The sequence below is a fragment of the Podarcis raffonei genome, chromosome 3, assembly GCF_027172205.1.
Source record: "Podarcis raffonei isolate rPodRaf1 chromosome 3, rPodRaf1.pri, whole genome shotgun sequence".
Taxonomy (NCBI): Eukaryota; Metazoa; Chordata; class Lepidosauria; order Squamata; family Lacertidae; genus Podarcis; species Podarcis raffonei.
The window spans coordinates 108,450,382-108,456,499 of NC_070604.1; positions in this window are offsets into that span (position 1 = coordinate 108,450,382).

The window sequence follows — 6,118 nt, forward strand, 5'->3', positions numbered from 1 at the left end:
GATGAGAACAGAAATCGTGCGCCGGCGGTGCAGCAGCAGCAGGAGGCCCCATTAGCTAAAGTAGTGCTTCAGGTTAAGAACAGTTTCAGGTTAAGTACGGACCCCTGGAACGAATTAGGTACTTAACCCAAGGTACCACTGTACTGGGCCATTAAGAATAATTGGCAATGCAAATATTGCCCACCAACAGAGGGGTGACGTCTTCTCCCTGCTCTGAGTGAGGAGCAGAGGTCAACGGTAGCAGACAAAGGTCAGGTTTAGGGTTTCAACTCTGAATGACAAAGGCTGGAGGAGGTCCTTAGTTACCAGTGAGAAGAAGAACGGGTAAGAATCCATGTGAGCTGGAGATGACAGACTGGAAATAAGAGACATGGAGAATGGCTTTTTGCTGTCCTTTGACTCCAATGCTGCCCTTTGCTGCCCTTGAGGGGGAAACCAGACCCTCATAGGATGTGAATGCTCTACAATCCCTCCACCTAGGTTCAGTTTGTATATGTGTGATAAAGCCACATATCATAAAGACACCACAGTCTCTGCTGTGCCTAATTTCTGAAGGAAAGATGAACCTTGGGTAAGTGCCTGGAGCCCTTGAATTCTCACACTGCTCAGAGATCACTGTATCTTATTTTGAAAAATGGCTTGTGGTTTTCTCCTGCCACATTGCAGCACTCATTGATCAAATAGTCTTATCAGAAGAACATGCCCTAGCCCAGACAGTGCATGCAGTAGTGCTTTGGTCTAGTCAGCCTTACCTTAGCTGGAATCCAACATGGCAACTAAACAGCAGCAGCAGCAGCCATGTGTTGCAGCCTGCCAGATATCTGACAACCTCTGTTTAGCAATCCTGTGAAGAAAGCAACCGCAGGAAGTTAACAGAGCCTCTGAAGGGAGCTTTCGTTTACAAGGTCAGAGTCCATAAAAAAAGCTACTGCCAGCCTGTGATGGTATGGTTGTGATATGGCTTTCTTCTGAGCAATAGGTGGACTCACCAGTGGAGAGCCAGTGTGGTGTAGTGGTTAAGAGCAGTAGACTCGTATTCTGGGGAACCGGGTTCGCTTCCCCACTCCTCCACATGCAGCTGCTGGGTGACCTTGGGCCAGTCACACTTCTCTGAAGTCTCTCAGCCCCACTCATCTCACAGAGTGTTTGTTGTGAGAGAGGAAGGGAAAGGAGATTGTTAGCCGCTTTGAGACTCCTTAGGGTAGTGATAAAGCGGGATATCAAATCCAAACTACTACTACTACTACTACTACTACTACTACTCTTCTTCTTCTTCTTCTTCTTCTTCTTCTTCTTCTTCTTCTTCTTCTTCTCAGTAGTCAAGAGCACTACAGAGACAGCAAATCAGGGGTCTAAGATGGCTGAGCAGAACACAGTGGAGCTGGAAGTCTAAGCAATATTGTTCCTGCTCTTTTAAGAAGGCTACTGAGGGATGAAGTGGCCAACCATCCTAGAAAAGAGTAGAGAGGGAGAGCACAATATATGTTATGGAGTGGTGGGTTTCTGTAGGCTGGGGGACAACATTGCAGGGCAGTACCATGGACAGTGCCATTACTTGGCAAAGTTGAGCAGTTGCCCATGACTGCTTGAAGAATCTACACTAGTAGCATGCTCATGCAATCAAGGAAATCTGTTGCCTGGGTGCAATGGAGAGCACTGGGAGATCAAGTTGTAGAACTGAAGACCACTAAATGAGTGATCATGGGAGGGTGAAATCTCCTGCTAGGAGGATGGAGAATCCTGGGATCTACACTGCAGGTTTCTTTTCTACAAACCCACAAAAGTTTAAGAGTTGGCCCTGGACACTGAATTTGCAGGACCAAAACAGAGCCCTCATGACTTTTCCACAGGCTCCATATTTTGGTATGGAAAAGGTTGAAGCCAGAACCTCAGTGCACCCAGCTGACTTTCCCACATAAGCCAAAAGTAAGGTATGAAACAACAGTGTCTACAGACCAATATTCTGGTTTCTTCACCACCACCACTCTTGGCCTTACTGATCATGGGCGTAGCCAAGGAGTGGGGGCAGCTGCACCCCTAAACAAATGAAAATCAATACAAATCTGAGGTTCTGTCCCCCTAACAAAAGCCTGCCTCCCCCAACAAAAATCCTGGCTATGCCCATGTTACCAATATGGTCCAAAGGAAAGCACAAACTGTTTGACACCAGCTTGGCTGCAGGAGTTACTGGAAGGAGGCATACAAAGCACCATCCAACCGTCTTAAGGACCCTACTCTAAATTTGTGTTGGATTTACTTCTTAGCCTTTTCTTCTCCAAAGATGTCCCACAAGGCATCAGAGGTTTAAGATCCATCTAACAAAAAAAGACTTATTTACTCATTGGCTTGTCCTCTGTTTTATCACCTACAGTTGAAAGTTAAAGCAATTTTGTTGGTTAGCATCTATGTTGTGTGGCATAAGCTTTTGATATACAGTATGATATGGCAAAGGGTTTATGTTGATTTTCTAAAACCTCAAACCAGTGGCTTAGCAACCCCTGCCAATGCCTGGGGCAGAGCTTTTTCTTAGGGGATCACCCAAAATTGTTGAGCTATCTGTTAGGGGATCCACCGCCCTGTCCAGAAACCTCTTCTGCTCAGCAGCCCCCCGATACCCAGCAGCCACCGTGCTGCCCTACAGCCCCCCATTCCACCCTACAAGCCCCCCCATGCCAGGTATGGCCTGCCCCCTTGCCCCTGCCTTGCTACGCTACTGCCCCAAACCTTAATGTTCTAATCCATTCCTTTGATTCCTTTTAGAAAGGCTTTAACTGCACAGCTTCCGATCGAAGATGATAATAAACTTATTCATGCTGTTTCCTACCCTTCTCCTTATATGGATATGTTCAAGGTTTCAGAACTCAGATAAACTGAAATGTAAGAAGCCTGTGCACAACTACAGTTTAGAGCTGATCTGCACAGTCAGTAAAACCTGCTCTACCACAGCAAACTGCAGGTAGGGATGGCATTTTTTTAAAAAAAGAAGTTTCTCTGAATTAAAAAAAATTATGTACAAGCAAAATACTAGAATAAAATTGAATATTGTACGCATGGGCCTTTTCTGATTTGCTTTTTTATTTACAGGGGTTTTTTTTATATTAGTTAGCATGTTGGGGGGGGCACCAAAATATGAAGTCAGCAGCTAGACTGTATGCACCCTACACATTTAAAACACTATTTTCCCCCAAAGAATTTTGGTAGCTGTAGTCTGCTAAAAGTGCTAGGAATTGTAGCTCTGTGGGATCTAAGCTACAGTTCCCAGGATTCTTAGGGGGGGGGAGCTATGTGCTTTAAATGCATGGTGTGTATGCAACAAACAACCTACTACTTTCAGGAAAGCTTGCGGAGGATGCAAAGCTCTTTATCCCATGCTTCCTGGAATCCTGCTATCGCAGCCAGGTGTATTTCCCCCCCAAGAATAGTGGTGGGAGAAGAAAGGGATAAAACTCCCGTTCTTGTGCTGTAGTCGTGTTCCAGATCACCCTCACTGCTACTTGATTTAAACAAAAAACAAAAAACCCTGTTATCACTCACATCAAGCAATGTATTTAAAGTAATGTGTAGGTAGGCCCTGATGATTCAGAGTTGCTAAGTGTTAATAGAGAGAGGCGGTTTGAAATTTGCTAGGAAAAAACCAAACCAGATCTGTGGTTAGATCTTCCAAAAGTTCCTTCCTCTTTCAGATTGGAATTCTGGCACTGGGGAATGGATTTTTAACCTCTTCTCCCCACTCCCATTTTGACTTAAATTTCCCTCCTCCTCGGCCTGCTATATTTCAAAAAGTAAAAGTCCAGACTCTTAAGTTGTTGAGCTTTTCTTGCAAAATCTCAAAGACTTTTTTGAGCTATTTTTAAAGGAAATTTGTCAAAATCTACACTTCCAATATGGGCTGCCATACATCTGGATATATCTGGACATTTCAGTGATTTCCGCCCAGACACTGTTTCCGACTGCCAAATCCCAGCTATGTTCAGGAAATTATGGACGTATGGCAGACCTACCTCTTCCTGAAGCTCCTATTAGCTGTGGAAGGAGAAAGAAAGACAAGTTTCCATATTGTATCCCATTTGATTGATTGATTGATTGATTGATTGATTGATAAAGCCCTTCTTCTACTCAAAGATCAGATGTTCGCTGATCTACAACTCCAATCATCTCTGGGCATTGGACATACTTGTTGGGGCTGCTGGGAGTTGAAAGTTCCGCAACAGCTGGAGGGCCAGTTACTTGCCAGTAATTGCTTTTTTTAAAAAAATACATTTTAAGGTTGGATCCAGATGTGAGAGAGAGCCTGGCATAGTGCAAGTTCATGTGTGAGCTGGTCGTCCCTTTTGATGTATTAATAACTTCTCCACTGGGACAGAGATGATCAGAGATGAAACATGCAAAAGGGATTCTTGTGAAATCAAAATAGAAAAACCAGTATTTTTGAAAGCAGTTGCTGTCAGCAGTACCGTGTAGCTTCTATCTATGTGGCAATCAACCTGACCGTGACCACAGTAATGAGAAATTGCTCATACTGAAGATGGATGCCAGTGAGATTGAACAGGGAGTTTTGTGGACCGTTGATCGGTCCCTGCTCCTGCCAACCTAGCAGTTCGAAAGCACGTCAAAGTGCAAGTAGATAAATAGGTACCCCTGCGGTAGGAAGGTAAACGGTGTTTCCGTGCACTGCTCTGGTTACGCCAGAAGCAGCTTAGTCATGCTGGCTACATGACCCGGAAGCTGTACGCCGGCTCCCTCGGCCAGTAAAGCGAGATGAGCACCGCAACCCTAGAGTCGTTCGCGACTGGCCCTAACGGTCAGGGGTCCCTTTAACCTTTACCTTTTAAGCTAAGAACTGAGACAATGGAACTATGATAACAATAGGCAAGTATATAATACTTACTAATACATACCTATTTGAGATTTGGCGGTCTCAAGTAATTATCAAGGTTGCTTTAGCTCCCCCCCCCCCCCTTGTGATCTGGCTTTTGGGCAGGTATCACTTGAGCAATTGTGTGGTTGCACGTGAGCACATGGGTTTCCTTACTAACTGGAGGGTAATGAAGTGGAAACCATATGCAAAACCAAAACCACTTGCATAACACATCTCAGAAAAAGAAAATGATATAAAACTGGTCTAAATACCATTAGAAACAACCCACTTAAAATTACAAAGGGATATGACTTATTAACTGAGAGTTACTAAGAATATCTTCCAAAAAGCACTCCAAATCAAATTCTAATGAATTGCATGTAGGAACCCAACGTTTTGGACAGGACACTCGCAGCTCATGCTGCTAATGCCAGGGACTGAACCAGGGCCTTCTTTCTGCACAGGGCTTTCATTAGTAATCAGAAACATTCATATAGCAGACATTCATTCAGGATTCACAATCCTAATAGTGTGTTTCCAGTCATGGAGATTGATTGTATAATCAGTGTTTCTCATGAAATACAAGTTTTTCACACTATCCACAAGACATAGTCCTCAACAAAAAGGCCAGCCTCTTTTTAAAGCATTTAATCCAATTTCCTCTCACAGCAGAAAATATGTTAAGTAAAAAAATGTCTGTTATACATCCAGCCATGGATGGTGTGGAAGCTCTTTTGCCCTGCCTCTAAAAGCAGAAAAAAACACTGCCATGTCTGTACTGATGTTTCAGTGAGCAATCTCGATCTCCCCACATGAATGCAACCTAGCCACTTTATTTTCAGTGGACCAAGGGATACATGTATACCTGTTTGTAAATTCAGAGTAACAGAGTAAATTCATCTGCATTTTCTGCAGAAGATTTTCAGTCTGTTGTCCATTATCTCCATTTTCAGTTTCATCACAGGAAATATGACTAAGGGCTTCAACAACTGTAAGCATAACTTTTGCTAGAAGCTGCAGTAGTTTTGGCAAGAGCCTCCCATCTTGTGCCTGATAAATGCTTAGGAACTTTTGACTCAAGAAGTAAGGGGTTTTTTTTAGCACCGCTCATCTTTTTGTAGAAGCTGAGAAAAAAAACACAATACAGCTTTTATTGTGGCAAAAGTATTCTCTGCATCCAGACATGCGCCGCATGATAAATGAACCTGTTTGTTTGGTGTCGCTCAGTATCTTTAACTGTATTAGCCATCAACTGGATAA